We start from the raw sequence: 23,531 nt of genomic DNA, 5'->3' as shown, positions 1-23,531 counted from the left end.
AGTCAAAATCATGACCTTCAGAGTGTATTATCCTTACAGGGAACAGAAAGGATTTGGGGGAGGAGAACTTCCCACTCTTCATGTCTTCTTGGCTTAAAAATACTTGAGAGTCAGAGGTTGCCCCATGTTCTTTAATGCCAACCTCCATGGCAGTCATAAATCATAGGCATTCTCCTTGCCAGACCTAATGCCAGTCTTACTGCCTTTATGACATACACTATGCCCCTTGGCAGCCATTAAGCCATTTATGCTACCCACAATGCCCACCACGATAACCCCACAACCTCTATGACTGACACCAAATGTGCCTCATGACAGCCCTTATGCCTCCATATTAGCCACAATGTCCCACCTCAGGCATATTTTAAGATCTGACATTTGATTGGAGCAGTGCCCCCCATGGGTTACCTTGTTGTGGCACATGGGTTTGGCAATACCACCAATGCTGTATCAGCCCATATAAAAGCCATCAAAGAATCTCATGACCCCCCACAGGCAATGCAGGTCACCCAGGGTCTCTCATCACTGGAGCAGAGATATGGAGGAACCAACACCAATGGTGAGCAGATCAACTAAAGGGAAATGAGACAGTTCTGGAAATGCAGAGTATTAGTCAGGGACATATTACAAATTTCACGTAGGGTTCCAAAAGTTCAAGAAAAATCTAGAAGGAATCAATGACTTTGAAAATGTTACTATAGGAACCTCAAATTGTCCAGTGAAGGACTCAAGGGGGCAGATTTACTTACCACCCCGGCGGAGTTCACCTGCTTCTTCCCTGTGTATGTGAGTGCTTGATTTTGCGACACAAATGGGGTCATTTACTAAGGGCCCGATTTGCATTTTCCCGACGTGTTACCCGAATATTTCCGATTTGCGCCGATTTTCCCTGTATTGCCCCGGGATTTTGGCGCACGTGATCGGATTGTGGCGCATCAGCGCTGGCATGCATGCAACGGAAATCGGGGTGCGTGGCCGAACGAAACCCGACGGATTCGGAAAAACCGCTGCATTTAAAAAACAAAAGGTGTCGCGGAGCTTGCACTTACCTTCACCAGGAATAGGCCGGTGAACTTGAGTGTATTTCAGCGGACTTCAGCGCAGCAGTGCCACCTGGTGGATGTCGGAGGAACTACCTTAGTGAATCCCGGCCGGACCCGAATCCACCGCAGAGAACGCGCCGCTTGATAGCGAATGAACCAGTTAAGTAAATCTGCCCCAAAGTTTTTAAATTCCGCGGTTTGTCCGAATCTGTCAGGTTGTCCGATGGCCCGCCCCCCAATTTCTGTCGCATGCAAGCCAGTGCCGATACGCCACAATCCAATCGCGTGCGCCAAAATCCTGGGGCAATTCGGCGCAAACGGGAATATTCAGGAAACCCGGCAAAAATGCGGCGTTCGGACCCTTAGTAAATGAGCCCTAATGTTCTATTCCTTCTAAATGTGTGGTAACGACAGAGGAGCAGAAAGAGAGGATGCACCTTGATCCTGGTGTCTAAGGAGAAGTTCATAGACATCTCTGCCAACAGCATTACACCAGGTACAAGTAGTGGGGAATCTGGGTGATTTGCTTTGGGACCCAGTTGCAGTTGTGCGTAAACTCACATCAGATATGGAAAGCCATGGGTGGAACGTGGTTAACTACGTATGCAAATGTATTTCAGAAAAAACTTCAAGGTAGAGAGAAGAATCAAGACGTCTCGGGAGAATATTGATAAGATAATCATCTCTAACAATCTGATGCAGAACATCCATATTCTGGATACGTTTTATCATCTCCAACCCAAAAATTTGCATATCTTATCAATCCCGCTGTCCGGTCCGCCATGCAGCCTCATTAATTACTCCAGGGGAGAGATCGCATGATGCCGTCCTCATTTACGGTCGCCATGTTGTCCTCTACGCCCTACAAGAAACTACATGGGGTAGGGGAGAGGATATTGTCTCTGGAACAGAAAAGTTGGGAGGAATACTCTGCAGGACGTTCTTCTGATATGAGAGAAATTGGACTTTATGCTACATAAAGAGATGATACAAAGGAGAAAGAAACTTTAACTTGACATTTGTGGTCGTGGCATTGAGCGTCTGGTCGAGGTTTGCTGCATCACTGTGTTTGATGCATTTTGTGTTTTCAATTAAAAGTGTACTAACCAGATACACTATACTTGCAGTTTCTACTTCTCCTCCCTTCTGCAGCAAAGGGACAGTCTCCTCTCAGCACTCTCACACTGCTCTTCCTTCTTTACCAGGGGGACAGTCTCCTCACAGCACTCTCATACTGCTCTTCATTCTTTACCAGGGGGACAGTCTCCTCACAGCACTCTCATACTACTCTCCCTTCTACACTCAGGGGCAGTCTACTCTCAGCACTCTCATACTGGTCTCTCTTCTGTACCAGGGGACGGTCTCATCTCAACACTCTCACACTGCTCTCTCTTTTCTACTCAGCGGCAGTCTACTCTCAGCACTCTGCTTTCTCTTCTGTACCAGGGGACGGTCTCATCTAAGCACTCTCACACTGCTCTCTCTTCTGTACCAGGAGAGAGTCTCATCTCAGCACTCTCACACTGCTCTTTCTTCTGTACCTGGGGGACAATTTCCTCTCAGCACTCTCATACAGCTCTTCTTTCTGTACTAGGGGACAGTCTCCTCACAGCACTCTCATACAGCTCTTCCTTCTGTACAAACGTACAGTCTCCTCACAGCACTCTCATACTGATCTTCCTTCTCTACTTAGGGGCAGTCTACTCTCAGCACTGTCACACTGCTCTCTCTTATGTACCAGGGGACAGTCTCCTCTCTGTACTTTCTCTCTGCTCTCTCTCTCTCTCCTCTGTACCACAGGAACAGTCTCCCCTCAGCACTCTCACACAGCTCTTCCTTCTGTACCAGGGGACAGTCTCCTCACAGCACTCTCATACTGATCTTCCTTCTCTACTTAGGGGCAGTTTACTCTCAGCACTATCACACTGCTCTCTCTTATGTACCAGGGGACAGTCTCCTCTCTGTACTTTCTCTCTGCTCTCTGCACCAGTTTAAGGCACACCCAATTATAGTTGCAACTGAACTACACAGAATATGTTTTCCAATAAAATACAGTTTTATTAAAACATTAATGTACTAGAGGTCCAACATCCCACCCCTACCAATCACATAAAAACACATGCATATACCAAAATAATATATATATATATATATATATATATATATATATATATATATATATATATATCAAACTAATACACTAATGTAGTGTAATGTAGTAGTCCCTGAAACAATTGTGTGATTGTGCAGTGTTCACACTGTTGAGATATTTGTTGCTTGAATAACAATGCTTCTCAGAAAAGCCTTAAAAAGGAGGTATAGAGCACTGCAGTGTGCAGACAAGAGAAGCTTTTCATGAGAAGAATCTGCCCTTCCTACCATAGATTTACGGTCTTATCCCGGGGGCAACTAAAATTGTGTACAGCAGGACTGATAGAGACAGGTTGGAATTATATCTGTGAAATGTTGTATTTTTGTTAATAGCAGTGAATTACAGAACGTGTTATTTTGTTATTCTGAGTATATTTAAGAATCTCGTGGGGAAACAACTTTAAAAACCAAAAGCACATCCCATATTTCCCATACGAAACATTCTGATTGCAAGAATTCATGAGGGCAATTGTTCTGATTTGCTGGTAACCAGGTATGAAAGAGAGACTAATTGGGGCAGATTTATCAAGCAGTCTGAATGTCAGAATATTTCCAATTGCCCATGGCAACCAATCACAGCTTCTCTTTAAAATATTCATGAGCACTGGTCAAATGAAAGCTGAGCTGTGATTGGTTGCCATGGGCAACTGTAAATATTCTGACATTCAGACTGCTTGATAAATCTGGCCCATTGTATCCGGGGAGGAGACCACAGGAGGAAGTTTCTGGATCTTTACACTCAGAACATGGCTTCCGGATGGCTGGAATAAACAACAGGATGTTATTTTACAATATTTTCACATGTGACTTTTCTTCAGAGTGTTATGTTTGTATTTGTGTTTTCTTTTTGTATTTTTGTACTTTTTAACGCATTGGGGGGGGGGGGGGATTTACTAATAGTGTCCCAACCTCGACAATCACATCCGAGATCAGAGTATGGAGAGCACAGCCCGAAGTATGGAAGTAGCACATGGCTGTAAATAATTAATGCGCAGACTGAACTTATTAGTCAGGCGACATAAAAATGCAGACACAAATGAGATGTGCGCCAAAATCTTACATGGACTGTGCCCTTTTTTTTTTTATTTCAGAAGATTTTTTTCCTGGTCTGTTTTGCACCAAAAAATGTGCCTAAGAATCCAACAAACTCCACATAAATGTGGCGGATGATGTGGAAAAGATAGGCCACGCCTACTTGCACCAAAAAAAAAACGGACGAGTCGGAATTGTCGGAAGAAATAATTCTTTGTGGCGCAAAACTCATTGGGGCAACACATTTACTTACCCGGTCCTGTCGCAATCCCCGATCTGGACTGTCCAACGAGGATGAAGTCCGTCACTTAGATGGTGCGCCTGATTTCCTGCATGTGTCGCTTCCCCACTCAGGTCCGCAGGAGTTAACCTTCTTCTTCCCAGTGCATGTAAGTGCATTTCTTGTAACACAATTTGACATGTTAAATCCTGTGCGTTGTCTAAATGCGTCGGATCGTCTGTTCCCCCCCCCCCCCCCAATTTGTGTCATGTGAAAGCCGGTGCTGATGCACCAAAATCCATTCGCGTGCAACACAGTCCCCGGCGCGATCCCCGAAAACGTTGGAAAACCCGACTGAAATGAGGCCACAGGACGTTAGTAAATAAGCCCCATTGTAGATGATCCGCATAGATTATGGCCCACAAAAACAGACACTATCCGACACTTTTGTGGCGCAGATACGATAAAACATCTGCCCCATTGTATCGATTTTAATGTATTTAGTATATGGCAAGATCATTTACTATTGGCAGGCTGCTGTCATGTGATTGTGGAGGTGTGGTTAAAGCATGAGCCATGAGTAAGGAAGTGTTTTTCCGAAACACTTAGGCTGATGTGCTGAAGACCATGAGACACATTTACATAGAAATTCAGAAACTGCGCTAAAAGTGCTATTTCCATGAATAATTCTGTGTGCAGCGATTCACTAAGACCGTGCGCCATAAATCATGAATGTGTCGCTTCCCCGCACTGGCCCGACAGAGTTCACCAACTTTTTTGTGGTGCACCTTTAACATAGGGCGTTCTACACAATTTGCATGTTAAATACGGAGCTTGGTCCGAATCAGTTGGGCACACCCTCTAATTTGTGTTGCATGGAAGCCGCACCACAAAAGGGTCGCGTGTGACACGATAGCAGCGCAGACACTTCTTTAATACCTGTGCAAGATGTTTCAGTCTAGAAGAACGTGCACAATTCGACAAATGTGCGGCGCAGAGTCCTTAGTAAATGAGCCCCTATGTATGTGAAGCAGTGGAATATGGACTTTTTTAAGAATTTTTCATAATACAGGCAGTCCCCTACTTAAGGACAACCGACTTACAGACGACCCCTAGTTAAAGATGGCCCACTGTGACCTCTGGTGAAGCTTTCTGAATGTTACTATAGTCCCAGAGTGCAATGATCAGCTGTAAGGTGTCTGTAATGAAGCTTTATTGATAATATTTGGTCCCATTACAGCAAAAAATGTGAAACTCCAAATGTCACTGGGGCAAAAAAAAAAAATAATTGTTTAGATCTACAATTATAAAATATACAGTTTCGACTTACATACAAATTCAACTTAAGAACAAATCTATGGACCCTATCTTGAATGTAACCCGGGGACTTCTTGTAAATCTACAATTTTAGAAAGACATTGGTGTCCGGTCGCTGGATTTTCGCTATCCTTTTTATCGTATTTGCTCCTTCAGAACCAGAGTCGCCGGTGCTCGGAGTTGTCCCATCGTCTATTCCAATATCCGGCAGGGAGAACTCTTCCCTTGTCTTTATATCTCTTTACCATGGAATCTTCTGTACCAGCACCTTAATAAGAGGAGTTATATACACGGCCTGACAAATCCTGTAATCACAGCTCTGTCCCCATGTAGCGCTATATTACGGTATGATAGAAGATGACATTACGCTGCGAGGCTGTAATCAGGCGGCCCCGGGGGTTGCTGGATGTGAGCAATGTACTGATGGAGGAGATTACATCCGTAATGGAAGAGGAAGTATTCACACACAGTATAAGGAGCGCACACTATATAGCGGTATTATACTACCTCTATCATGACATCATCTTGTACTTCAATGCGATCAAAATCCATCAAATACAAAGTAACAACCTTCACATAATACACAAACACCAAGGCATGATGCTGCGTAATGACAGTACTTGTGCTTGCAGTCTATGAGGATGAGGGGGGACACAAGAGATTACAGTCTATAAGGATGAGGGGGGACACAAGAGCTTACTGTCTGTGAGGATGAGGGGGGACACAAGAGATTACAGTCTATAAGGATGAGGGGGGACACAAGAGCTTACTGTCTATGAGGATGAGGGGGTGACACAAGAGCTTACAGTCTATGAGAATGAGGGGGAACACAAGAGCTTACAGTCTATGAGGATGAGGGGGGACACAAGGGCTTACAGTCTATGAGGATGAGGGGGTGACACAAGAGCTTACAGTCTATGAGGATGAGGGGGTGACACAAGAGCTTACAGTCTATGAGGATGAGGAGGTGACACAAGAGCTTACAGTCTATGAGGATGAGGGGGTGACACAAGAGCTTACAGTCTATGAGGATGAGGGGGTGACACAAGAGCTTACAGTCTATGAGGATGAGGGGGTGACACAAGAGCTTACAGTCTATGAGGATGAGGGGGTGACACAAGAGCTTACAGTCTATGAGGATGAGAAGGTGACACAAGACCTTACAGTCTATGAGGATGAGGGGGTGACACAAGAGCTTACAGTCTATGAGGATGAGTGGGTGACACAAGAGCTTACAGTCTATGAGGATGAGGGAGAACACAAGAGCTTACAGTCTATGAGGATGAGGGGGAACACAAGAGCTTACAGTCTATGAGGATGAGGGGGAACACAAGAGCTTACAGTCTATGAGGATGAGGGGGTGACACAAGAGCTTACAGTCTAGGAGGATGAGGGGGTGACACAAGAGCTTACAGTCTGAGGATGAGGGGGTGACACAAGAGCTTACAGTCTATGAGGATGAGGGGGTGACACAAGAGCTTACAGTCTATGAGGATGAGTGGGTGACACAAGAATTTACAGTCTATGTGTATGAGGAAGTGACACAAGAGCTTACAGTCTATGAGGATGAGGGGGTGACACAAGAGCTTACAGTCTATGAGGATGAGGGGGGGACACAAAAGCTTACAGTCTATGAGGATGAGGGGGTGACACAAGAGCTTACAGTCTATGAGGATGAGGGGATGACACAAGAGCTTACAGTCTATGATGATGAGGGGTGACATAAGAGCTTACAGTCTATGAGGATGAGGGGGTGACACAAGAGCTTACAGTATATGAGGATGAGAGGGTGACACAAGAGCTTACAGTCTATGAGGATGAGGGGGTGACACAAGAGCTTACAGTCTAGGAGGATGAGGGGGTGACACAAGAGCTTACAGTCTATGAAGATGAGGGGGTGACACAAGAGCGTACAGTCTATGAGGATGAGTGGGTGACACAAGAACTTACAGTCTATGAGGATGAGGGGGTACACAAGAGCTTACAGTCTATGAGGATGAGGGTGTGACACAAGAGCTTACAGTCTATGAAGATGAGTGGGTGACACAAGAACTTACAGTCTATGAGGATGAGGGGGAACACAAGAGCTTACAGTCTAGGAGGATGAGGGGGTGACACAAGAGCTTACAGTCTGAGGATGAGGGGGTGACACAAGAGCTTACAGTCTATGAGGATGAAGGGGTGACACAAGAGCTTACAGTCGATGAGGGGGTGACACAAGAGCTTACAGTCCATGAGGATGAGGGGTGACACAAGAGCTTACAGTCTATGAGGATGAGGGAGTGACACAAGAGCTTACAGTCTATGAGGATGAGGGGGAACACAAGAGCTTACAGTCTAGGAGGATGAGGGGGTGACACAAGAGCTTACAGTCTGAGGATGAGGGGGTGACACAAGAGCTTACAGTCTATGAGGATGAAGGGGTGACACAAGAGCTTACAGTCGATGAGGGGGTGACACAAGAGCTTACAGTCCATGAGGATGAGGGGTGACACAAGAGCTTACAGTCTATGATGATGAGGGGGTGACACAAGAGCTTACAGTCTATGAGGATAAGGGGAGACACAAGAGCTTACAGTCTATGAGGATGAGGGGGGACACAAGAGCTTACTGTCTACGAGGATGAGGGGGTGACACAAGAGCTTACAGTCTATGAGGATGAGGGGGAACACAAGATCTTACAGTCTATGAGGATGAGGGGGGACACAAGGGCTTACAGTCTATGAGGATGAGGGGGTGACACAAGAGCTTACAGTCTATGAGGATGAGGGAGTGACACAAGAGCTTACAGTCTATGAGGATGAGGAGGTGACACAAGAGCTTACAGTCTAAGAGGATGAGGGGGTGACACAAGAGCTTACAGTCTATGAGGATGAGGGGGTGACACAAGAGCTTACAGTCTATGAGGATGAGGGGGTGACACAAGAGCTTACAGTCTATGAGGATGAGGAGGTGACACAAGACCTTACAGTCTATGAGGATGAGGGGGTGACACAAGAGCTTACAGTCTATGAGGATGAGTGGGTGACACAAGAGCTTACAGTCTATGAGGATGAGGGAGAACACAAGAGCTTACAGTCTATGAGGATGAGGGGGAACACAAGAGCTTACAGTCTATGAGGATGAGGGGGAACACAAGAGCTTACAGTCTATGAGGATGAGGGGGTGACACAAGAGCTTACAGTCTAGGAGGATGAGGGGGTGACACAAGAGCTTACAGTCTGAGGATGAGGGGGTGACACAAGAGCTTACAGTCTATGAGGATGAGGGGGTGACACAAGAGCTTACAGTCTATGAGGATGAGTGGGTGACACAAGAATTTACAGTCTATGTGTATGAGGAAGTGACACAAGAGCTTATAGTCTATGAGGATGAGGGGGTGACACAAGAGCTTACAGTCTATGAGGATGAGGGGGTGACACAAGAGCTTACAGTCTATGAGGATGAGGGGGGGACACAAAAGCTTACAGTCTATGAGGATGAGGGGGTGACACAAGAGCTTACAGTCTATGAGGATGAGGGGATGACACAAGAGCTTACAGTCTATGATGATGAGGGGTGACATAAGAGCTTACAGTCTATGAGGATGAGGGGGTGACACACGAGCTTACAGTATATGAGGATGAGAGGATGACACAAGAGCTTACAGTCTATGAGGATGAGGGGGTGACACAAGAGCTTACAGTCTAGGAGGATGAGGGGGTGACACAAGAGCTTACAGTCTATGAAGATGAGGGGGTGACACAAGACCTTACAGTCTATGAGGATGAGGGGGTGACACAAGAACTTACAGTCTATGAGGATGAGGGGTGACACAAGAGCTTACAGTCTATGGGGATGAGGGGTGACACAAGAGCTTACAGTCTATGGGGATGAGGGGGTGACACAAGAGCTTACAGTCTATGAGAATGAGGGGGTGACACAAGAGCTTACAGTCTATGAGGATGAGGTGGAACACAAGAGCTTACAGTCTATGAGGATGAGGGGGTACACAAGAGCTTACAGTCTATGAGGATGAGGGTGTGACACAAGAGCTTTCAGTCTATGAGGATGAGTGGGTGACACAAGAACTTACAGTCTATGAGGATGAGGGGGAACACAAGAGCTTACAGTCTATGAGGATGAGGGGGAACACAAGAGCTTACAGTCTAGGAGGATGAGGTGGAACACAAGAGCTTACAGTCTATGAGGATGAGGGGGTACACAAGAGCTTACAGTCTATGAGGATGAGGGTGTGACACAAGAGCTTACAGTCTATGAGGATGAGTGGGTGACACAAGAACTTACAGTCTATGAGGATGAGGGGGAACACAAGAGCTTACAGTCTATGAGGATGAGGGGGAACACAAGAGCTTACAGTCTAGGAGGATGAGGGGGTGACACAAGAGCTTACATTCTGAGGATGAGGGGGTGACACAAGAGCTTACAGTCTATGAGGATGAGTGGGTGACACAAGAATTTACAGTCTATGAGGATGAGGGGTGACACAAGAGCTTACAGTCTATGGGGATGAGGGGGTGACACAAGAGCTTACAGTCTATGAGGATGAGGGGGTAACACAAGAGCTTACAGTCTATGTGTATGAGGGAGTGACACAAGAGCTTATAGTCTATGAGGATGAGGGGGTGACACAAGAGCTTACAGTCTATGAGGATGAGGGGGTGACACAAGAGCTTACAGTCTATGAGGATGAGAGGGTGACACAAGAGCTTACAGTCTATGAGGATGAGGGGGGGACACAAAAGCTTACAGTCTATGAGGATGAGGGGGTGACACAAGAGCTTACAGTCTATGAGGATGAGGGGATGACACAAGAGCTTACAGTCTATGATGATGCGGGGGGGGGGACACAAAAGCTTACAGTCTATGAGTAAGAGGGGATGACACAAGAGCTTACAGTCTATGAGGATGAGGGGTGACACAAGAGCTTACAGTCTATGAGGATGAGGGGTGACACAAGAGCTTACAGTCTATGAGGATGAGGGGTGACACAAGAGCTTACAGTCTATAAGGATGAGGGGGTGACACAAGAGCTTACAGTCTATGAGGATGAGGGGGTGACACAAGAGCTTACAGTCTATGAGGATGAGGAGGTGACACAAGAGCTTACAGTCTATGAGGATGAGGAGGTGACACAAGAGCTTACAGTCTATGAGGATGAGGGGATGACACAAGAGCTTACAGTCTGAGGATAAGGGGGTGACACAAGAGCTTACAGTCTATGAGGATGAGGGGTGACATAAGAGCTTACAGTCTATGAGGATGAGGGGGTGACACAAGAGCTTACAGTCTATGAGGATGAGAGGGTGACACAAGAGCTTACAGTCTATGAGGGTTGACACAAGAGCTTACAGTCTATGAGGATGAGGGGTCGACTCAAGAGCTTACAGTCTATGAGGATGAGGGGATGACACAAGAGCTTACAGTCTATGAGGATGAGGGGGTGACACAAGAGCTTACAGTCTATGAGGATAAGGGGAGACACAAGAGCTTACAGTCTATGAGGATGAGGGGGGACACAAGAGCTTACTGTCTACGAGGATGAGGGGGTGACACAAGAGCTTACAGTCTATGAGGATGAGGGGTGACACAAGAGCTTACAGTCTATGAGGATGAGGGGGGACACAAGGGCTTACAGTCTATGAGGATGAGGGGGTGACACAAGAGCTTACAGTCTATGAGGATGAGGGAGTGACACAAGAGCTTACAGTCTATGAGGATGAGGAGGTGACACAAGAGCTTACAGTCTAAGAGGATGAGGGGGTGACACAAGAGCTTACAGTCTATGAGGATGAGGGGGTGACACAAGAGCTTACAGTCTATGAGGATGAGGGGGTGACACAAGAGCTTACAGTCTATGAGGATGAGGAGGTGACACAAGACCTTACAGTCTATGAGGATGAGGGGGTGACACAAGAGCTTACAGTCTATGAGGATGAGTGGGTGACACAAGAGCTTACAGTCTATGAGGATGAGGGAGAACACAAGAGCTTACAGTCTATGAGGATGAGGGGGAACACAAGAGCTTACAGTCTATGAGGATGAGGGGGAACACAAGAGCTTACAGTCTATGAGGATGAGGGGGTGACACAAGAGCTTACAGTCTAGGAGGATGAGGGGGTGACACAAGAGCTTACAGTCTGAGGATGAGGGGGTGACACAAGAGCTTACAGTCTATGAGGATGAGGGGGTGACACAAGAGCTTACAGTCTATGAGGATGAGTGGGTGACACAAGAATTTACAGTCTATGTGTATGAGGAAGTGACACAAGAGCTTATAGTCTATGAGGATGAGGGGGTGACACAAGAGCTTACAGTCTATGAGGATGAGGGGGTGACACAAGAGCTTACAGTCTATGAGGATGAGGGGGGGACACAAAAGCTTACAGTCTATGAGGATGAGGGGGTGACACAAGAGCTTACAGTCTATGAGGATGAGGGGATGACACAAGAGCTTACAGTCTATGATGATGAGGGGTGACATAAGAGCTTACAGTCTATGAGGATGAGGGGGTGACAAACGAGCTTACAGTATATGAGGATGAGAGGGTGACACAAGAGCTTACAGTCTATGAGGATGAGGGGGTGACACAAGAGCTTACAGTCTAGGAGGATGAGGGGGTGACACAAGAGCTTACAGTCTATGAAGATGAGGGGGTGACACAAGACCTTACAGTCTATGAGGATGAGTGGGTGACACAAGAACTTACAGTCTATGAGGATGAGGGGTGACACAAGAGCTTACAGTCTATGGGGATGAGGGGGTGACACAAGAGCTTACAGTCTATGAGAATGAGGGGGTGACACAAGAGCTTACAGTCTATGAGGATGAGGTGGAACACAAGAGCTTACAGTCTATGAGGATGAGGGGGTACACAAGAGCTTACAGTCTATGAGGATGAGGGTGTGACACAAGAGCTTTCAGTCTATGAGGATGAGTGGGTGACACAAGAACTTACAGTCTATGAGGATGAGGGGGAACACAAGAGCTTACAGTCTATGAGGATGAGGGGGAACACAAGAGCTTACAGTCTAGGAGGATGAGGTGGAACACAAGAGCTTACAGTCTATGAGGATGAGGGGGTACACAAGAGCTTACAGTCTATGAGGATGAGGGTGTGACACAAGAGCTTACAGTCTATGAGGATGAGTGGGTGACACAAGAACTTACAGTCTATGAGGATGAGGGGGAACACAAGAGCTTACAGTCTATGAGGATGAGGGGGAACACAAGAGCTTACAGTCTAGGAGGATGAGGGGGTGACACAAGAGCTTACATTCTGAGGATGAGGGGGTGACACAAGAGCTTACAGTCTATGAGGATGAGTGGGTGACACAAGAATTTACAGTCTATGAGGATGAGGGGTGACACAAGAGCTTACAGTCTATGGGGATGAGGGGGTGACACAAGAGCTTACAGTCTATGAGGATGAGGGGGTAACACAAGAGCTTACAGTCTATGTGTATGAGGGAGTGACACAAGAGCTTATAGTCTATGAGGATGAGGGGGTGACACAAGAGCTTACAGTCTATGAGGATGAGGGGGTGACACAAGAGCTTACAGTCTATGAGGATGAGAGGGTGACACAAGAGCTTACAGTCTATGAGGATGAGGGGGGAACACAAAAGCTTACAGTCTATGAGGATGAGGGGGTGACACAAGAGCTTACAGTCTATGAGGATGAGGGGATGACACAAGAGCTTACAGTCTATGATGATGCGGGGGGGGGACACGAAAGCTTACAGTCTATGAGGATGAGGGGATGACACAAGAGCTTACAGTCTATGAGGATGAGGGGTGACACAAGAGCTTACAGTCTATGAGGATGAGGGGTGACACAAGAGCTTACAGTCTATAAGGATGAGGGGGTGACACAAGAGCTTACAGTCTATGAGGATGAGGGGGTGACACAAGAGCTTACAGTCTATGAGGATGAGGAGGTGACACAAGAGCTTACAGTCTATGAGGATGAGGAGGTGACACAAGAGCTTACAGTCTATGAGGATGAGGGGATGACACAAGAGCTTACAGTCTGAGGATAAGGGGGTGACACAAGAGCTTACAGTCTATGAGGATGAGGGGTGACATAAGAGCTTACAGTCTATGAGGATGAGGGGGTGACACAAGAGCTTACAGTCTATGAGGATGAGAGGGTGACACAAGAGCTTACAGTCTATGAGGGTTGACACAAGAGCTTACAGTCTATGAGGATGAGGGGTCGACTCAAGAGCTTACAGTCTATGAGGATGAGGGGATGACACAAGAGCTTACAGTCTATGAGGATGAGGGGGTGACACAAGAGCTTACAGTCTATGAGGATGAGGGGGTGACACAAGAGGTTACAGACAAAGTAACAACGTCCCATAATACACAAACACCAATGCTACGTATAGGGCATGATGCTATATATTGATAGTACTCGCTGCCGTCACGCAGCCCCTGCTGCATAACTATTACATGTTACTATTACTATTATACTATATATACTATTATATGCTGAATCCAATCCCACAGCAATAATATTCCATTTCTACATTGTAAGCAGCAAACCATAGCAACCACAGAATAGCGCAGGTCAGTGCTACACAATGAGGCCCATTTCAGGTAGGTGTCCATAGCGTGACGGCAGGTGGCGGACCCCACTTACACACACTACACCTCCCCCGTAAGACATGAACCTGATGTACTAGTCCATTGTTATCATATGTATAGAGCCTGGATGTGACTGTATTACAGATATAACACTCAGGGACCATTATATTCCCGTGGCCTCCGCACAAGTCATATTCAGCGCATTGTGTACTGGATACACGAGATCCTGTCCTGTTACCAGGCGCTGATCCACAATATTATCCACAGCGACCAAGTCTACAACTCATATCTATCTATCTATCTATCTATCTATATATCTATCTATCTATCTATCTATCTATCTCATATCTATCTATCTATCTATCTCATATCTATCTATCTATCTCCTATCTATCTATCTATCTATCTATCTATCTCATATCTATCTATCTATCTCATATCTATCTATCTCTTATCTATCTATCTATCTCTTATCTATCTATCTATCTATCTATCTCATATCTATCTATCTATCTATCTATCTATCTATCTATCTCATATCTATCTATCTATCTATCTATCTATCTATCTATCTATCTATCTATCTCATATCTATCTATCTATCTATCTATCTATCTATCTATCTATCTATCTATCTATCTCATATCTATCTATCTATCTCATATCTATCTATCTATCTATCTATCTATCTATCTATCTATCTCATATCTATCTATCTATCTATCTATCTATCTATCTATCTATCTATCTCATATCTATCTATCTATCTATCTATCTCCTATCTATCTATCTCATATCTATCTATCTATCTATCTATCTATCTATCTATCTATCTATCTATCTATCTCATATCTATCTATCTCATATCTTTCTCCTATCTATCTATCTATCTATCTATCTATCTATCTATCTATCTATCTATCTATCTATCTATCTATCTCATATCTATCTATCTATCTACAAAAAGAAGAAAAAAAGCAGCACAGTCTTTGAGAGAAAAAGAGTTGATGGGTGCTATCCTCACTCTCACCAGTCAGAGTGTAGTAGATATCCAACGAAATGAAAACAGGCAGCACTCCAAAATAGTGAAAAAACAAGGGTGTTTATTCCACCTCCCGCAACGTTTCGGCTGTAGTCTCAGCCTTTGTCAAGCAGTGAGTGTCAGGAAGTTCACAGATATATATAGTCACCGTGTGATGACATCATACAAAAAGGTAAACAGTGCATATACATAGAATATATACAATTGTGTGCATTAACAGTCAAATATACAATATACAATAGTGTGTAGATGATACATGAATACAGCATCAAGTAAAGCATTTACAACTTAGTGTAAAAAAGTGCCAAAGTGTACAGATAAGCATATGAGTAAGATTCACCTGTAAAGGATCCACCTCCTGGCTCAAAACAAAACAAAACGGCGTCTCCTGGACGCTACTGCGCATGTCTGTAGGTTGTAATGGTAAGCAGATCCACATGTGTGCATATTGCGCGTGCGCCTAAATTGGTGCATGCGCCTAAATGGCGCATATGTAATGGTGTATATTGCTTGTGCGCCTAAATTGGAGCATCGTGCGTGCGCATAAATTATCGATGCGACTCGCGCATGCGCCTGAGTTGTTTGGCGCATCGCGCGTGCGCCTAAATGATCGGTGCTTGATCATGCGCCAATTGAAAGAGGGGGGTTACCTGGAAAGTAGTATAGTGCGCATCTAGCGCCTGCGTGTAGAGAATGGCTGCTCTGCAAATGTAATAAGCTATCCTATATTCATTTGAATAGATCCTACGGCAGTATAAACTGGTGTGGACAAAGGTCTAGAGGAAAATAGTGCAGACGACAAGTTTAGTCTCCATTTCTAACACCCTGGATAGGCAATGCAAAACGTGACTGGTACAACAGTGTAGGTACCAAGCTTACTATAATATCACCACACATCATGGGCTGACTACATCAAAGAGTCTAGTGTCACACAATATGTGGGTAACGTCACATGATATGCTCCTTCCGGTGCAATACATGTACGTAAGGAAAGTCCCCAAGACCCTGCGGTGGAAATGTAAACATCTCCCCCACAAGGTCGGGTGTATCCCCCCACTGGTAGACAACTATCAAACGCAGCCCTAGTGGTAAGTATGTAGCCAAAAACAGCCAATGGCGGCCAGGGAGAGACTATGAATTGCGTAAAGCAACTTAAGGACCCATACACTACACCAGTCTAGAATGCAGAGTGAAGTATCGCAGCTAGATGAAAGAGTAGATACAATGTGTCCAGGGACAGCCTAAGATCTGCTACACCAATACATGACATACCAAAAAATGGATAAAGTTGCAGTTTTTATTTAATGTGTCAAGACATCCAAATCAAAAAAGACAATTCCTAGAGCCAAAGAAGGGGTCCACAGGTGATGTCCACTAAAGTGTAATGGTAACTGGGTGCAATGGTGCTAGCGATCTAAAAGAGAAGAGAAGAATACAATTAGTATCATAGGTATACACCATAACCCACACGAAGAATTATAATCACTGAGGAACAGAGCAGCGAATAAGGCAAGACAGCATTCAAGAGCCCACTCGTCTTAAAATCAACATTTAGCCCATTCGGTTTGAGGGTATTTAGCTTGAAAATCCATTCAAGTTCACGTTTTTTTAGGAGTTTCATCCTATCACCGCTCTCCTCAGAGGCGGGATTCTATCAATCAGGCGGAATCTAAGCTGGCCCTCTCTATGTTGGCATTCATGAAAATGCTTAGGGACTGGGAGATCTTTTCTTCCAGCCCTGATCGTATACCTGTGCTGATTCATCCGAGTTTTGAAGTCCAGAGTGGTCTCTCCAATATACCATAGGTCACAGGGACATTGTAGCAAATAAATGACATGGTCAGAGTCACACGTGAGGTAATGCTTGATGTCATAGGTAGTGTGGGACACTGGATGTGTAAATTTGTCACCTTTGATCATCATGGTACAGTTTATACAACGTCTACAAGGGAAGCTACCCTTCTTTTGGGGGGCAAGAAAAGTCTGTCTCTCCTTTTTCTTAGAGCCAACATCAGCCCTAACCAGTTTATCCTTCAAACTTGGGGTACGTCTAAAGGACATGAGAGGTGGGACATTGAATTCTGCCATGGTAGGGAAAGCATCAGTGAGGATGTGCCAGTTTCTCCTAATAGTTTTATCTCAGGACTGGCTTCTGTGTATGTGGAAACAAAAGGTATACGTTTATGTTCCAAACGCTTGGTTTTAGGTCGTAGGAGCTCCTGTCTTTGTGTATTTAGGACTCTGTCCCTATGTTCGGCTATGAGGGGTCTAGGATAACCTCGATCCCTAAATTTGCCTGATAAGATATCAAAATTCTTTTGAAGGTGGAGTTCACTAGAGACAATCCGACGAACCCTTAAGAATTGGCTGTAAGGGAGTGACCTCAACATTTGTTTTGGGTGATTGCTTTTAAAATACAACAGATTGTTTTTGTCAGTGGGTTTGACGAATAAATCAGTTTGTAAAGTATCATTATCCAGCAGAACCTGTACATCCAGAAATTGGACGACTCGGTGGACCACACTAGTGTGAACTGCACGTTACTGTCTGCTCCGTTCAGAAAATCCTTAAAGAGAAACAGTTCATCAGGTGTACCTTTCCATATGAGGAAGATGTTGTCTATGTATCTCCACCACCTCAGTACATTCCTGAAGTGGTGGGACACATAGACCGACATCTCCTCAAAGTCACACATAAAAATGTTGGCATATGTGGGGGCTACATTTGCCCCCATTGCCGTACCCCTCAATTGTACGTAAAACGTGTCCTGGAAAAGAAAGTAATTACAGGTAAGTACCAACTCTAAAAGCTCCATGATAAATGTAGTCACAGTATCACTGTAATCAGAGTTAAGCAATTTTCTCCTAACGGCTGCCAGGCCCTTTTCATGACATATGGAAGTGTAAAGACTCACCACATCGAATGAGGCTAAGATGACATTACCAACCAATATGTCCGTTGTCTCCAGCTTTTGTAAAAAGTCTGACGTGTCTCTAATATAAGACTGGGTATTGATAGCGAAAGGTCTTAAAATTTTATCCAAAAAGATGGCAATAGTATTGAGGATTGAACCCATACCTGCCAATATGGGTCTCGCCGGTGTTTGTGGATCTTGGGCAATAAATACAGCACCGGTGTTACCGGATGATCCACAGTCAAATAATTATATAATGCTTCATCAATGAGGTTGCATTCATGGGCTCTATCAAGAACACATTTGATTTTTCTCCCAAATTCAAACTTAGGGTCACTATTTACTTTTTTATACACTGTGACATCCATTAATTGCCTGTCCACTTCTTGTAAATACATCTGTGTGTCCATGACGACGACCGCACCCCCCTTATCAGCGGGTTTGATTGTGAGGTCGCTGTCATGGACAAGATCTTGCAGTGCACGCCACTCCTGGTTAGTGATGTTAGGATTTTTTAACAGACCTGAGACTTTATCCGCCCTCAATTTCTTAATACCCATATTAACACTTTGTATAAAGGAATCAACCGCAGTGTTTGAGACATTAGGGGTAAAATTGCTTTTGACATATAAATCAAAATCTTTCAATTTTAGTACAGGTGACACAGGTACAGTACTCACATTCGAAGGTGCCGGTCTTTCAACAAACCAAACTTTCAATTTGATGGATCTGAAAAAGTTCTGTAGGTCAACTTCAACATTAAACCAATCCATCGGAGCCGATGGACAGAACGACAGTCCCTTATTCAGTAGCGTGGTCTGTGCTGGGGATAGAATTTTGGACTAAATGTTTACAACAAGTGTTTGTCCTTCCGTCTGGTCATCACCTTGGTTGGGGCTGGTTTCTCCCTCTGCTGCTTTGCTTTTCCTCCATCGCCAGTGTCTGATCCCCCCTCTCCTTGTGGGTTTGTCCCTAGGGGCTCTGTATTGCCTCCTACATCTAAAAAAGAATCCAGAGTGGTGTGTGCAACTTCTTGCTCCTTTGGGGCAGTCGCTTTACCCTTATGACGAAGTGGATATTCCCTCTGTCGTGATGGACCTTGGTTAAACGGGTAATTTTGCCAAGGGTAGATGGCTCCTCTCTGGTAGTCTTCAGCATCTCGGTTCCATTTCTGCCTTTTGGTGGTTTCCAGTTCAGCCTGTAGTTTAGATAAATAGATATTCACTTTTTCCTTGAATTTTGTAAAGTCCTCATCTGTCAAGGTAGTTTTGAGTTCATTTTCAGTCTCCTGAATTTTTATAGAAATTTCTTTTAATTCCAGTTGTAGAAATTCCAAGTTTAAAAGTAAAAAATCTCATGCATATTTATTTGATAAGTCCTCAAAACGTTGGCAGAAGGATGCATTCATCAGAAACAAATTTGGTCTTATATTAGAGTGCATCCCCTTAGGTATGCGGCCAGCTTTGTAATATTCATTCAATGTGATCAGATGTAGTTTCAAGTTCAATGCTCTTTTAGAGTATTTTTCAAACCTTCTTTTGAGCTCATTTCCTGATGGTTTCTTTAAGAAGCCGGCATCTCCTCCAAGGCCGCTCATGATCCTCGTGATTTCCTCCTCCGTGAAGGAAAAAGTATGGGGTGGAACAACTGGGTTATCAGCATATCATGTGACGTTACCCACATATTGTGTGACACTAGACTCTTTGATGTAGTTAGCCCATGATGTGTGGTGATATTATAGTAAGCTTGGTACCTACACTGTTGTACCAGTCACGTTTTGCATTGCCTATCCAGGGTGTTAGAAATGGAGACTAAACTTGTCGTCTGCACTATTTTCCTCTAGACCTTTGTCCACACCAGTTTATACTGCCATAGGATCTATTCAAATGAATATAGGATAGCTTATTACATTTGCAGAGCAGCCATTCTCTACACGCAGGCGCTAGATGCGCACTATACTACTTTCCAGGTAACCCCCCTCTTTCAATTGGCGCATGATCAAGCGCCGATTATTTAGGCGCACGCGCGATGCGCCAAATAACTCAGGCGCATGCGCGAGTCGCACCGATAATTTATGCGCACGCGTGATGCGCCAATTTAGGCGCACGAGCAATATACACCATTACATATGCGCCATTTAGGCGCATGCGCCAATTTAGGCGCACGCGCAATATGCACACATGTGGATCTGCTTACCATTACAACCTACAGACATGCGCAGTAGCGTCCGGGAGACACCGTTTTGTTTTGTTTTGAGCCAGGAGGTGGATCCTTTACAGGTGAATCTTACTCATATGCTTATCTGTACACTTTGGCACTTTTTTACACTAAGTTGTAAATGCTTTACTTGATGCTGTATTCATGTATCATCTACACACTATTGTATATTGTATATTTGACTGTTGATGCACACAATTGTATATATTCTATGTATATGCACTGTTTACCTTTTTGTATGATGTCATCACACGGTGACTATATATATCTGTGAACTTCCTGACACTCACTGCTTGACAAAGGCTGAGAACACAGCCGAAACGTTGCGGGAGGTGGAATAAACACCCTTGTTTTTTCACTATTTTGGAGTGCTGCCTGTTTTCATTTCGTTGGATATCTATCTATCTTCTACTTATTATCTATTTATCATCTCACTTCTATAATAATAATAACCCCTTATGGACGCAGGGTATTTTCGCTAATTTCTCGCTCTCCATCTTCAAAAATCCATAACTTTTTCATTTTTCCATGTACAGACCTGTGTGAGGGCTTATTTTGTGCGTAACAAATTTTACTTTACCATGATGTTATTTATTATTCCATGCCATGTAGTGGGAAGCCGCAAAAAAATACCAAATGTGGAAAAATTGAAAAAAACTGCATGTGCGTCATGTTCTTGTGGGCTCAGTTTTTACGACTTTCACTCTGCGCTACTCTCTACTTTATTCTTTGGTTCGGTATGATCGCGGTGATACCAAATTTATACAGGTTTTATTGCGGTTTAATAAATTTTCAAATATTAAACGAATGTGTACAAAAAAGAAAAAAAAATTTTTGCCATCTTCTGACGCAAATAACTTTTTCATACTTTGGCGCACGGAGATGTGTGAGGTGTCATTTTTTGCAAAATGAGCCGACGTTCACATTTTTTATGTCATCTAAAAAGGTGTAAAAGTCGCGTTTTGGACATTTGGGCGCCATTTGCCGCTCCGGAGGTCACCGCCGTCAATAACCGTTTTTATATTTTGATAGATCGGGCATTTTGGGACGCGGCGATACCTAATGTGTCAGTGGTTTGTATTGTTTATTATATTTTATATCAGTTCTAGGGAAAGGGGGGTGATTTGAACTTTTAATATTTTATTATTTTTTTTAATTTTTTAAACTTTTTTTTTTCTTTTTTTCCCCACTATTTCTTAGACCCTCTAGGGTACATTAACCCTAGAGGGTCTGATCGCTCCTGCCATATACTGCGATACTACTGTATCGCAGTATATGGCATTTCTGCTCACTATACATTAAAATGAGCCACAGGCTCATTGTAATGCATGTGCAGAAGACATGTATCCTCGGGTCAAACGAAGACCCGAGGCTACCATGGCAACCGATCACCGCCCCCCGATGACGTTCGGGGTAGCGGCGGTCGGAGGTAAGATGGCGGCGCCCATGCAAAGAAAAGGTTAACACCGGCGATTGGTGCAAGCACCGACCGCGGGTGATAGCGATGGGTCTTTGCTGCGATACGCAGCAGAGCCCATCTCTGTATGAAGAAGGCTCAGCCCGTGAGCCTTCTTCATACAACCTTCACAGCTCCATGGCGGATATATCCGTCACGGAGCGTGAAGGGGATAATAATGATCTTTATTTATATAGCACCATTATATTTGTTAGTGCTTTACAGATTCTGGGGAACATATACAAATAAAATAAGACATTACAGAGTAATAACAACCATATGGAACAATAGAAGTAAGGGCCCTGATCACAAGAGCTTACAGTCTATGAGGATGAGGGGGTGACACAAGAGCTTACAGTCTATGAGGGTGAGGAGGTGACACAAGAGCTTACAGTATATGAGGATGAGGGGGGACACAAGAGCTTACAGTCTATGAGGATGAGGGGGGACACAAGAGCTTACAGTCTATGAGAATAAGGGGGTGACACAAGAGCTTACAGTCTATGAGGATGAGGGGTGACACAAGAGCTTACAGTCTATGAGGATGAGGGGTGACACAAGAGCTTACAGTCTATGAGGATGAGGGGGTGACACAAGAGCTTACAGTCTATGAGGATGAGGGGGTGACACAAGAGCTTACAGTATATGAGGATGAGGGGGGACACAAGAGCTTACAGTATATGAGGATGAGGGGGGACACAAGAGCTTACAGTCTATGAGGATGAGGAGGTGACACAAGAGCTTACAGTCTATGAGGATGAGGGGGTGACACAAGCGCTTACAGTCTATGAGGATGAGGGGGTGACACAAGAGCTTACAGTCTATGAGGGTGAGGAGGTGACACAAGAGCTTACAGTCTATGAGGATGAGGGGGTGACACAAGAGCTTACAGTCTATGAGGATGAGGGGGTGACACAAGAGCTTACAGTCTATGAGGATGAGGGGGAGACACAAGAGCTTACAGTCTATGAGGATTAGGGGTGACCCGAGGTATAAGAGCTTGTATAATGATCCAGCCTTTTTTTTATAAGGAAATAAAAATAATTAAATAAATAAAATTCTGCTGCTTGAATCAGTCATCAGCTGCATGTTATATACAAAGTCCAAAGTCAGTAGCACTGCAGAGAACCCTGGAGCTTTGTATCTGGCATTTTCAGATGACGGGGATAGTACCCAGAATTGGTGACTAAAGAGAGACTTAAAGTTGCATGCAGTTAGCAAATGTGTGAAAGCCCTGCCTAAATAAATGGGTTTTAAGAACACATTTGGAGGGTGGGTATTAGTCTGATGGAGGGCATTCCATAGAATTGGTGCAGCTCTGGAGAATTACTGGAGACGTGAGGGAGAGTTTGGAATTAAGGTAGAGATTAATCTAACATCACTGGCAGATGAAAGATCAGTAGTTGGGTGATAGACTGAGATGAGAGAAGAGAGTTAGGGAAGTGCAACATTATACAGAGCTTTGTGGATGAGGGTGATTCGGAAGGAGATGGGCAACCAGTGCCTCGGCCATAGTGTATATATATTTCCAGCGAAACACATGCTA

This window comes from Engystomops pustulosus, chromosome 11 (genome assembly GCF_040894005.1).
Source record: "Engystomops pustulosus chromosome 11, aEngPut4.maternal, whole genome shotgun sequence".
NCBI lineage: Eukaryota > Metazoa > Chordata > Amphibia > Anura > Leptodactylidae > Engystomops > Engystomops pustulosus.
This window is presented reverse-complemented; position numbering follows the sequence as displayed.